This window comes from Quercus suber, unplaced genomic scaffold, assembly GCF_002906115.3.
Source record: "Quercus suber isolate HL8 unplaced genomic scaffold, Cork oak 2.0 scaffold_792, whole genome shotgun sequence".
Lineage (NCBI taxonomy): Eukaryota > Viridiplantae > Streptophyta > Magnoliopsida > Fagales > Fagaceae > Quercus > Quercus suber.
This window is the reverse complement of record NW_027070228.1, coordinates 112,712-126,346: the sequence shown is the minus strand read 5'-3', so window position 1 is coordinate 126,346 and position 13,635 is coordinate 112,712. Positions and strand designations below refer to the sequence as shown.

General features: G+C 34.9%; 1 long non-coding RNA gene and 1 pseudogene across 1 annotated transcript; one reads left to right on the top strand and one right to left on the bottom strand.

Annotated features, from left to right (window-relative positions):
* The window catches only part of LOC112038305 (ABC transporter G family member 1-like), a 62,534-nt pseudogene that overhangs the window by 35,982 nt on the left and 12,917 nt on the right, over nucleotides 1–13,635 (bottom strand).
* Nucleotides 11,494–12,832, top strand: LOC112038304 (uncharacterized). The gene is made up of 3 exons (XR_002885825.2): nucleotides 11,494–11,798; nucleotides 11,919–12,006; nucleotides 12,468–12,832. It is a non-coding gene; the product is annotated as an uncharacterized LOC112038304 (long non-coding RNA).

The window sequence follows — 13,635 nt, the reverse complement described above, 5'->3', positions numbered from 1 at the left end:
AAACACCTCCTCACTGATATGAATATAGTGAGATAAGGATTTGGCAAATGTATCTCTCAAGGATATGTCAATGGAGAGGATGAGAGTAGAGAAACTTGGAGAATCAAATGATAAAGATTGTGGATGAGTCAATCTTGTTTTTCTCTAGAGTTTCTTTCTAAAAATTATCTCTAGAAACTCTTTACATTTTGTGGATATAAGGGTTTTTATAGTCGTGTGTATGAGGAATGCGAAAAGTTAGTTTTCATCCAAATAGGGCATTTTGACGACTCAACCTCGCTGTAAAGTTGTGATTTACAACTATGTTTTATGTTGGCTTTATTCCATGACAAAAAGTGTTATGATTGCTTTAATTTTGTTCATTGTATTTTATGGGATTTTATTGTATTGAGTTTAGTATTAAGTTAGTGAAGACTCAAGTTTAATTGAAGAATCAGTGCATTTCATGACTAACTTGCGAGAAGGGTTCTTGCAAAAAGGGCATGTGAGAAGCACATGACTAGAAGCTAAAGAGTCATGTCAAGTTGTCGTTTTCGTGAGTGTCTCGCGGGTAAGGCCTTCCCCTGAGGTAGTCGCGAAATATTCTGCTTAGAGAATTTTAATATGTGACTTTCTTACCCTTCACCCATACTATATATACCCTCATTATCCACAAATGTAGAGGAGGCAATTCAGAGAAAAAAAAAACCCTAAGAGAGGTTTCTACAACACACCCACCTATTAGAGAGAGTTACCCATTCTTGGAGAGAAATCTTTCTAGTCTCTTCTCATTCCCTCTCCCATTGTTATACCTATTGAGAAAAGATTTCTACCCAAACACTACCCACACACATTCAAAGTGTTGAGAGTGTTTTTGGTGCTGCTGGGAAGCATTGAAAGATGCCAAGGATGGCGGATGCAACATGGAGCTCATTGCGGGATTCGAAGAGCTAGACAAGACATGGTTCTTGGAAGCCTTGTTGGAGTAAGAGCTTAGAGGTCTTAGGTACATCAGGTAGATTAGGCTTGTAGGGTCTCTAGCTAACTTGTGTATCCTAACTGATTGTCTAGTGGATCGATTACCACTTGGAGGGCAGCAGAGAGGTTTTTCACCAAGTTCTTTGGTTTTCTTTTTTATAACACATCGGTGTATTATCTTGTGTTTGCATTATCTCTTCCTTTACTCTTGTGCTTTACTTTTAATGCTTGTTGTTCATGCATATGCACTAGAGTAGTTTTATTGGTTTATTGTACTTCATTTACTCTTGCTCCGCACTTAGATAAGTTAGAATAAAAGCAATCTAGCCATAATCTAATTGGGGATCTAAATAGCTCTTGTGTATTCACACATTTTAGAGCATTTACTCGCGATTGGAATGAGTCGCGAGTTTGAGTCGCGAGCTAACTACCTAGCCAGATTGGAATTTTTGTCCTATAGTGCTCCAGCTATCATAACCCTTTAGCTTTCCTGTATGCTTCACACGTGTGCCACTTTGGCGACTTGCTAGTCGCGAGTCAGTCGCGAGATCTAGTCACGAGAATCCTTTAATTGCACACATCTTGAGTTTTCTTCACATTCTCTTACACACAATCCTTACATAAATCTCACCTATATACAGGGTATCTAAATGCTAAATTACAAGTAAATTTGGTACGGAATAAAACCAACATATGATTGAATAAATTCAACCTTACAATCTCCCCCTTTAGCTATTTCGTGACAAAACACTAAAACAGACTCTAGACTTAACATGTGAGTTGGGAACAGTTACTAAAACTCACTCACACCTAACTCTAGAAACTGTGAAGCTCTTGAACTATATGAACAAGTTTTTTCTTGAAAACAATAACATAAGATGATCATTGTAAGCAGAAATCTTGAAATGCATATAGAACAAGCACAATACAATCAAGTAGTAAAGAATATAGCAATAAAACATGGCTTGACCAAACAAGAACAATCACTATAAATAGTGATCATAATGATCATTCACACAAGGGACGGACATCTGGACATGCAAGCTAATAAGCTCAATGCAAAGTATCATTTGCATGTCCAACACTCCACCGATACTAAAACACAAAGTAGTTGCATCGAGGATATAAAATCCAACAAGGGCACAAGAGTGATGTACTAAAGAAAATGCATAACATTAACTAAAAGTACTAAGCTACAAAGTAAGGGCACATAATAAAAAATATTTTAAATAGCTAAGCATTCAAGTATTCACAACACAGCACAATCAAGTATTAGAAAACTAAATACTAAAATTATAGAGTTCAAACCAAAGCAAAGTGCTATGAAAACCCATAATTGAAACTAAATCCAAACATAAACAACATAAACCATAAACAATACAAAATAAAAGTGCTTAAAGTTTCTCCATTTCAAAATGATGCTCCCCCTCAAGAGCTACTCCTACTCCATATCTCCCCCCTTTTGACCGGAATGGTCAAAGGGCTAATGCTGTGCAGTGAAGCTATCAAACTTGGCTGAAAGTAAATTAATCTGTTCTTGGATGGTAGTCAACCTGTTAGATTGCTCATGTTGGACGTCTCGCAGGCCGTCAATCCTCTCAAGGATGATCTAAAATGCATTTGGAGGTACTTCAGAAGATGATGAAGCTTAGCTCCTTTTACCACGGCTTCATGAGCTTAAGAGTTGTCCTTCTGCTTCTGTCTCGGTGTCCATAGGCTCCCCTTGAGCTTGATCACCCTCCTCTTCATCACCGTGGAGGCGAACTTTGATCCGTACAATTGTTAGAGCATTTATAGCATGAGGAATAGGCATGAGACTGATGTCTTGAGGAATTTCTACACCTTTTGCTTGAAAGAGCCTCATGAGAAGACTAGGGAGAATCAGTTTTGCCCTTGAAGTTGTCCTTGTTTCATCAGTAATAATAGAGAAGGCATGAGCACTAATATCAATGTAAGTATTCTCCTGAAGCTCCATGAGAAAAACGGCTCTAGCATTACTAATGGTGGTCATCTTCTTCATCGGGTACAGGTTGAACATCATAATTAATGTAAGACATCTCAGATCCGGTGGAAAAGTAGTTGTGCTAAGGCATCTTCCTTCTCTAACACCACTGATATGTGATTGAACCATCTCTATGGAGAGCATTCTGCCCTTGTAGTGAGTGAAATCATGCTCTAGATCCTCAAAGCCAAGAACATCATCAATATCCTCCATGTCAATGGTGAACTCATGGCCTCTAATTCAAGAATCGATTTCGTCCTCTCGTAAAATGGCATTGGCAGAGAATTCACAAATCAAAGGTTCACACACCCCAGGGAGATCACCAAGGAGTTTATCCCAACCTCTATCTTGAAAACAACCCGGGATAAAATAATCCTTCAAATCAACCAAGTCCACAAATCGCTCTTGGATGATTGGAGCCTTCTCAAAGAACTAATTGTATCTTTCAAAGTGTTGGGTAGAGCGGAATCAAGTATTGTCCATTTTCTTCCTTTTGTTAGCACGATGTGAGGTAGTTTTCTTCTTTGGAGTCATATGCAAAAACATAGCAGCAAGGACCACAAAACAAAGCACAACATATGGTAACACAAATAATTAGTGACAAGTTAGTAGCAATAAAATGGACTATGAATTAGGCCTTAAAAAAATGAAACTAAAGCATAATTCAATAGCAACTTGACATAAGAGGACATATAGCATCAAAGCACAACAGAGTCTTGGCATTAGGCCCTCAATCATATCAAAGTGTGTGTGTGCACACAAATATCACCATGTACAACCTAGGGCTAAGTGCAAAACACATAACCAAAGAAAATTTCACAAACGGCGAAGCAAGGTCATCCCTACAATCATTGTATTCCATGAAATCCTCAGAAACACAAGATAATGTCTATAAGACATTTTACCATGGGCATGGTATGCACAAAACAACACAGACAAGGTATAATACTAAAAAAATGAGAAATAAACATGAAAATCATGTATTATAGGCATCATACTACTAAAACCAACAAAACCCATACATCAAACTCAACAAAATATCCACAAACCATATTCAAACATCATATGCTCAAATCTCAACAAAAACACACAATCCAAAAAATTTAGGGCAAGAAATAGTAAATACATTAAGAAAAGAACAAAGCCCATACCTTTTTCTTAAAGATTGGTGAAGAAATGATGAAGAAAATGGAGGCTTTGTGAGTGAGAACGGTGATTTTGGAAGAGGGAGGGATGGACAAGACTATGAACAGTCACAATATGCGAGGGAAAAAATGAAAAGTTTTTGAAAATTGCCTTGAAAATAACCTTCATTGTGCAAAACACGTGTTTTTCACTACTGAAATGAGTTGCAAACAAGTCACCAAGTCAGGTCGCCAAGTGTTTTTCGCAACTGAAAGGTCCACTTACTAGTAAGTCATGAAAGGAGTCGCGAAGCATTCTGAGTAAAACTCGCGACTGGATCTTCCACTAGTGAACCAGTCGCCAAAGTGAGTCGCAAAAATTCTAAAAACCCAGAAATTTGAAATTTTTCTAAGTCTTTTTGGCAACTGGGGGCTTGACTCGCCAGGGAGTCACGAAAGCTTCTGAGTAAGCTCACAACTAGAGGCTCGCGACTGGATTGACTTGCGAGAGTAAGTTGCCAAAACAAAGTTGCACAGTTTTTGAAATTTTTGAAAATTTTCAAAACAAAAAAAGTTTCCAAAAACAATTAAAATACTAAAAAATCTTTGTGTTTGATTAGCATATGATTGAGTGAGTGCAACACATTTAATCAAGTATAATCTCACGAATGAATATGGCATTCATTAAACATAGACATGTGTGATGTGTGTGGGTATCAAAGATGAGATAGTCCTTAGTTTAATGTGAAACTTCAATGATCAATTTAACCAAGACATACACAATTAGTATGAGGAAAAGTGCCCAATCTTAATTATAGAATTATGCATATATGACCTCCCACAAAACTTGATTACATAATTTTGAAGCTTTTCATTTGGCTTCATACACGTCATAACATTTAATCATTTAGAATCAATACATCTCATTATGAGATCGATGCATGAAATTTTGATATTTCAATTTAATGAACAAGCCTTTGGCTTTTTGGGCATCATACATTTTCATAAAAGTCGCTTTCTCTTTTTCTTAGTCAAATACTAGTCTGTGTGATGACTTTTGTAGCTCATTGTCTCTTTTCATTTTTGAGATTTACATTAGTTGAGCTCTTTAAGCAAAAATTAAAAGAGTGGGAAGATATATAGGCACAAGTTTATGCAAATCTCAAGATCAACAAAATCATTGACTAATCATTCATGACAAGTTTGAAGATCTATTTACAACAGTCACATAGATGTCAAGATTTTTCCCTCGATGATATGAGTGTATAAAGAACAAGCTACTCTCGTAAATGCATAAAGCCATTTGTATGAAGGTACAAGACAAAACATGCGTGTGACAAAACAGAATAATGCCGATCAAACTTTTTGGATTTTCTACATTTTATGTGTTTTTGGATTTTTGACACAGAAATAAGTAAAGATTGATCAAAAATAAAAACATTCAAAGCAAAACAAACAAACAAAAATTTCTCAAAACATGCTAGAATGATTACAAAGAAAACAGCCAAGCAAAGTCACAACATACAGAAAGAATTGATGCATGGACATGTTCTAATGCTTATGCATGTGTACCTTCTTCACCCACACGGCATGTGCATTTGGGGTGATATCCTTAGAGGATTGGGTACTTGAGTTACGATTCTTATACCTTAGGGTGAAGTTTGCCAAACAAGAAGTGATGATGTCTATCATCTTCATTATATCCCCAATATTAGACTTAACTTCTCCCCCTTTCAATTGCTTGAGGTTCCTTTTGCCATTTCTTTGTCCACTTGGCCTTTGCAAGCTGCTATTCTTTAATGCCCAAAGCTTATGGCAATTGGGTCTAGTGTGTCCTTAGATTCCACAATGGTGGCAAAAGCGTTGAGTTTACAATCCTCTTGTGACTTCGGAAGATATTTTCCTTTCGCCTTGAGTTTAGCCACTGCTGGGTTTGGAGGCTTTGTTAAAACCCATTGAGTAATCACTTTTGGCTTATACTCAAACTTCACTTTTTCAACAGCTGAAGTTGCTACCACTGGTTCCTTTGCTTTAACAAACTTCATCTCCTTAGACATAATGATGCTTGAACTAGCCTCTCCGGTGTATCCTAAGTTGCTTTTGTCAGAAGAGGGCTTTTGATGTGCAAGCACTTCGTCAAGCTTTTTGGAGGAAACCCGCTCAACTTTAGCATTAGCTTGAATCACCTCAAGTTCAAGAAACTTGATCTTTGAATAGGCTTAAGTTAGTTCTCCATTCAGTGTCTCAACTTCACATTTAGTCTCTTTGTACCGCACTAGAAGACTTTCGTAATCTTACCCTGCCCTCTTCATTTTCTTAATGGTTGCTCTAGCCACTTTTACATATTCACTAATCTTCTAAAGGAGAGCATTATAGCATTCTTGTAATCCCCCATTGATCCTTTATCTTCATCATCATCAGATTCCTCTACTATCCCCATTGACTCCATTTTAGTGTGCTTATCAAGCTCTTCTACTAACACTCAAATCATCCGAAGATTGCATGGGAGCAATGGTCATAAATGCAAAGTAATTTCCCTCTCCATCGCAGCTTTCTTCCGAGTCTGAATTAGAAGAGTCTGTGTCACTAAGGGTAGTGGCATACACTTTACCTTTCCCTCTCAAATAGTTGGGATACTCCTTCTTAAGATGTCCATGACCATTGCATTCATAGCACATGATTCCTTGAGAGGATTGAGAATCCTTCCAATCTTTCTTCTTGAAATCCATTTTCTTCTTCCCGAAATTTGGAAATTTTCCCTTCTCAACAAACTTTCCATTCTTTTTGAACTTTAAGAACTTTTGGAAGTTCTTAACAAGATACACCACATCCTTTTTGACCTTATCCTCATCTGAGGAGTCTTGAGCTTCTACTCACTCTTTGATTGTCTTTAAAGCAAGATATTTGCTCTTCCTTTGTGATGGTAGAGGTAGCTCACAAGTTTGAAGAGAATCGATGAGTTTTTGAATTTTAATCTCATCAAGGTCTTTGCTCTCTTCAATAGCAGTGACCTTTGCACGAAAGCTTTCCGGCAATGATCATAGGATCTTCCTCACAATCTTGGAGTCCTCCGTTTTTCCTCCCAAGTTGATTTTCTCAATCACCACTTCATTTAGCTTCCCATAAAATGAGTCGAATGACTTGTCTTCACTCATCTTTAGCTCCTCGAAGTGTGTGGTTAGCATTTGCAACTTGGTATCCTTCACCTTTTTGGTGCCTTTATAGGTTATCTTGAAGATTTTCCACGCCTTCTTGGCAATTATAACATGAGAAATCTTGTGAAACTCATTAGGAGAAATACCACAAAAAATAGCATTTAAATTCTTGCTATTAGCGTTAGCTACCACAAGGGCTGCCTTATCCCATTCGGATTTGGTGGCCTCTGGCCTAGTCCACTCTATCTCTACAGCATCCTAAACACTCTCATTAATGGAATATAGAAAAGCCCTCATACGGACTTTCCAAAATGCATAGTTGCTTCCATCAAAGTATGGATGAGCATTAAGTGATTGAGATTGATCCATCTCAAAAGGGGTCTAGGATCACACTTAGGTAATGAAACCACAAGTGCACCCACTCTAGTACCAATTGAAAGTTTAAATAGCATTTAAAAAACAAATAAACGTTTAGACCCCTAATTATAAAAATATCAACACAAGCTTATAAACAAACAGTATATGTGCGTAATATGAAATATAAGCTACATCCAAATTGATAACACACTCTAAACCATAATTAATTACAAATACAGCATCAGTTAAAAGGTAAAGAGAAAGGAAAGAGAGATGCAAACACAAAGATAATACAGCGATGTGTTATCGAAGAGGAAACCGAAGTACTTGGCGAAAAATCTCTCTGCCGCCCTTTAAGCGGTAAATGATCCACTAAAGAATATAGTTGGGATACATGAATAACAGAAGATCCTCCAAGCCTAATCTACACAGTGCACCTAAGCCCTCCAAGCTTCTTGCTCTAACAGGGTTACATCGAACCTTGTCTTCTTTAGCTTATCGGATCCCCAAATAAGCCCATTGCATCAACTAAATGAATTGGTCCTCTTTGAATTGCTTCCCAAGCACTAAAACACCTCAGCACTGATATGGGTATGGTGAGATAAGGATTTGGCAAATGTACCTCTCAAGGATATGTCAATGGAAAGGGTGAGAGTAGAAGAATTTGGAGAATCAAATGATAAAGATTATGGATGAATCAATCTTGTTTTTCTCTAGGGTTTCTCTCTCAAAATTTTCTTTGGAAGCTCTTTACATTTCGTGGGTATAAGGGTATTTATAGTAGTGTGTATAAGGAATGCGAAAAGTTAGTTTTCATCCAAACATGGCATTTTGGTGACTCAACCTCACAACTAGAACAAGTCGCGAGTCTAAGTCATTAGCTAACTGCCTGACAAGATTGGAAATTTTGTCTTGTAGTGCTCCAATTGTTGTGACCTTTTAGCTCTCCTGTATGCTTCACACGTGTGCGACTTTGGTGACTTACTAGTCATGAGTCAGTCGCGAGATCCAGTTGCGAGACTCTTTTGATTGCACATATCTTGAGTTTTCTTCACACTCTCTTATACACAACCTTTACATAAATCCCACCTAAATATAGGGTATCTAAATGCTAAATTTCAAGCAAATTTGGCACGAAATAAAGCCAACACATGATTGAATAAATTTAACCTTACACCCACCACTAATGCCTTTTAACTCCCCATCCCCCAATTCTAGTGTCCACTGCATCTTGCAAACCCATCTCTTTTATTGTTGTCTCTGCTCTGTCCTTCTCTAATTTAGACATGGAGTCAGGTAATTGGAGTTAAGCTGAGTAATACACGGCTTCTATAACAGTTAAAGTCATCATTAATGTATCATCTTGTGTTACATAAGCCTATGTTCAATAGAATGTAAAAAGGAAAATAGTTAGAATAATATTCTGATCTTGTTGTGTTAGAAAAAATGATTAAGTTCAATTTTGAAAGCTTTTAGTAGAAAGAACAATATTGATCCCACCGTGAATGTATGTATATGTTTTGCATGATACACACTCACCTACAAAAACCATAAAATATGACTTGGTTTCCTACATAATGACTTTGTTTCCAACTGCAATAACTTTACACTATTTGGGGTAAAAAGAAAGGAAGGAAAAAGACTTCAATGGACTCGCACACAGCACAATTGACTTTGTCATAGAGTTTGTATTTTTTGTGGGTACAGTTAATTCATTGAAAGATAATGCAATGATTTTTAATTTTTAGAATATTAAAATTATTATAATTTTTACTACCAAAAAAAATTTACAATTTCATGTAGTAATAAATGTGATTGGTTTCACTTTTAACATTTTAATAAAATATATCAGAATTATTTTATTATTATTAGTGACACATAAGTTTATAATTTTTTTGTTTTTGTTTTTGTTTTTTGTTTTTTGTTTTTTTTTTTTTATTATTGAGAAAAATGAGTTTATAAAATTGATAAAGTAAATTTTGTAATATCTCTAATAACCCTTCAACAACTTTAATTGAATTGTTATAGTCAATCCTGTCTATACCTAAACTAAATCTTTGATGTCTTTACATGATAGGAAAGAACAATTACGATGATGGAACAATATGTATCATAGATTTCAATCCATATTTCATTTAAAAATGAAAGAGTGCTACTAATGCAATTTTTTATATTATGTTATTTCCATACCAATGTTCCATAAGCCAGGGCCAGTTTACGACCATTAATCAGAATCTCTCTTCTTTACCTTGTGTTTGAACCCAACCTCCCTGCAATATGAATAACATAAGTTATAGTTTCGCAGGTACTATTCTATAGTCACTACTCACTATAACTCATGTATACCTTTTATTGAGCTTAGAAGAAAAAAAACTATATTGGGCAACATTAGGGCTTGCTTGGATTGAGGAGGACGAAGGGGGAGTAGAGTAGATAAGTTGGCCGGATATTAACCTAATTTTTAGCCAACTCTACTCTACTCTCCTCTACTCCCACTCCATCCCCCTCAATCCAAAGATTCCAAACAAGCCATTTATGTTTAGGAGTTCACTTGAATGGTTAAACCCCTTGACTTGGAATGTTTTTTTATAATATATATATATATATATATATATATATTTTTTTTTTTTACTTATTAGTTTAATTTACCCTTAAACGTATGTTTGCACACATTGGCTTAAATCTTGCATACATAATCACATATCAGTCCAGCCAAAGCTAAACAGCATAGATCATCTCTTTCTAGTCTCTAACCTCATTCTCATGAATTTCATCTCATCTTTCTTCTCTATTTGACTATCTTGGCATCTCTAACTCTAAGAGTAAAAAGTTAGTGTTTGTGAGTTATGAGTGTCTTTCTTTATTATAAATTTATATTATATGTGTATGAGTAGGTGTCTAATACTAATTGTATGTGTTATTTTTATTTTTATTATGTTATAATGTTATTTGTGTGAATTGTGATGTGTGTGTGTGTAGTATAAATATAATATAAATTTATATAATTTAGTTATTAGGAAATACATCTGGTTTGTTATATGTGTGTGTATTATTATCATATTATAATAACTTTTTTGTTATAAAGTTAGTAATTCAATGAAAATAAAATAGTAAAATTAATTAGTGATTGTTTAAACATTTGATTGGTTTTTTTTTTTTGAGAAATAATTACAACATACTGCTGACCCCGCAGCTCGAATCCTTTTGCCCTCTAGACCCCAAGCACTTTGTGCATGGGGAGGTGCCAATTTAGCTACAAAGCCTTTGGCAACATTTGATTGGTTAATTGAACACTTATTGTGTTTCTTAACCCAAAAAAAAGAAAAAAAAAAGACACTTAGTGTATTAATTATTTATTTACGGATGACTACGGCGCTATGCACCAATTTAATACAGTGCCAGTGGGTTGAGTTTTGTTATTTAGTTTAAAATATTTTTATATGAAAAAATGACAAATAGATAATGAGAACATCATAAAAATTAAAATGTTATACAAACTCAACAAAATAAAATGGTCACACCTATCCACATTAACAATAATTAATGACAATTGATAATAAACTACTTTGTAATAATTTCAAAATAAGAAGACTCGTAAAAGAAAATTGTAAAACTTCATATATTTGAGGTTTTTTTTTTTTTTTTTTTTTTTTTTTTTTTTTAACTCAATATATCAATATATTCAAGTTTTCTTTTTATTAAATTTCTTAATAATTACATTGAAAAACAAAAATTTAGAGCCGCCACTGATATTTTCAAAGATCTTCTCTCTCAAAGTTGATTAGTAAAGGTTGGCTCTCAAATCCATCAATCAGTATATCAATCAATATATATATATATATATATAAAAGTAGAGATCTTATGTGAGAGTATAAAGTTCTGCTATGTAGCTCTCTAATCTTGCATATAGCCTTCCGCATTAACTTCTTCTTTCCATTCTTCACAAAAGAACGTTTTAAAGTGGCCAAAAGTTGCGACTAAAACACCATACATCGTAAAAAACTCAAGCCCATCTTTAATAGCTTACGTAAATGATGAGAATTAGTTAATGGGTAATAAATAATATGCCATCCCTTTTCATCTCTGAGTCTTTGACTCTTCCAGTTCTTCAGATGCTTCAGCTACCACCCTCAGAATTAAATTCCTTTAAGATTTCTAATTTCTCTTTCCTCTCACACTGTTTTTTACCAGTACAAACTCATGGTGAGTTTTTCCTCTTTTCCTCCAATGATATATATATTAATAATGGATCTGTGGCTAATCTTTTGGTATTTTATGGCATTAATTTGTTTTGAAAATCCCATCTCTTTTTGCTTCAATCAGTGGAGCTTGGGTTTGGTTCTATCAACAATTGCGACCCCAACTTCTTTGGTTCGCAGTGAAGAGGCTTTCAAAGGCCTTTGTATTAAAGGTACTTTCTCTTTTGTCTCTTTTGATTATGCTAGCTATATTATTCCGCAGTTGTTGATTCAAATTGCTATGAAGTTTTTGGGTTTAGACTACATGATTGTTGGATAATCATTGTTTATTTAAATACCATAGTTGTTCAATATATTCTTGTTAATTGTTAACTATGTAGAAACAAATCAAAGAAGGAGGTGTAATGGAGAAAGGAAAGGAGCTTTTTGAACACCCTGAGAAATAGGCTTTTGCTTAGGTGTAATCTTTGGGTGGATTCATGTTGCAAAACATTCATCTTATTCCTATTTGGAACATGCAAATCATGTGGTTGATAAAATGCCTCACTCAGTTTTGCATTAGTTTGAGTCAACTTCACACAAAAACTCATGTTACAGCTAAAGATAATTATGCCATACATTTACAACTTCCAAATTTCATTTTCTCATGTTGATTAATGGTTTAATTTTGTAGGATTTGAGGATCATTAATGGCATGTTGTGTCTATGGAGGGCTATAGTATAATTACAATTCCAATGTCATAGAAGTTGACATGGAGTTCACTATACAGAGGCTGCCAATGCAATTTTTGCGCCCAAAATACTCTCTACTGGCAATGACAAAGTGAGGTTTGGTTCCTCCAATAGAATTCAAAGAAATACTTGAACCAAATTTCCCCTACCTCCATCCAAAAATTTATACCTTTGTGTAGATTGTTAATATGGACATGCAATTTATATTGGAGTTACATGCGCCAAATGTATGACACATACAAATTAAGGAGATGTTTTATTAGTTAGTTAGTGCCAAGAATTTACAAATATTTATTCTTATCTTAATTAGAATGTAATAATGCTGGGGTTTTTAATGGATTGCAGCATTTAGGTCAGTAATGGGCATGAGGCAGGACATCCATTTTGTTATATTAATGGTAACAGATCATAGAAAACACATATCTTTGAAGAGCTAATGGTCCGTTTGGATTAAGGGAGAGGGAGGGAGAGTAAAGTAGAGTAAATTTGGCTCAAAATTAGTCCATTTTTAGCCAACTTCACTCTACTTCCCTCCACTCTCCCTCCTTCCTCCCTTTATCCAAACGGACCTTAAGGAAAAATGGAGAGGAATAGATGTTGCCATGGATGAAAAATAGTTATTTTACCTGTTGCTCATTGGAGCAATGAGCAAGGAAGATTGTTGAGATTTCTTGCATTCGATAGTTCTATCAAGTGAAAGTTCATGATTAATTGTAAGGATATGAACGAGTCAATTACGAAAGTTTCAATTGCAATGTGAAAGTCAATGTGCCTATTTAACATTTCATTTATTTTACATGAATTATGATCTAGAAGCATGGGAAAGGAGTTATATTCCCAATTTTCTCCTCCTTTGTTTATTTATTTTTAGAATCAAACACACATATTCACACACAAATTATGAATAACTATTAATTTTTGTGATTCTTAAAAAAAAAAAAAAAGTTCATGATAATATAAGGAGGAACCTATATAACATCATTTAAGTATGGAATAAGTCTAACTCACCCTTTCCCAACTATATCTCTCTACATCACCAGCATCAAGTGAGCTTCTCATATATGTAACTGATTAACTAATGTCATTGGTATAAACAATTCTAATTGAAA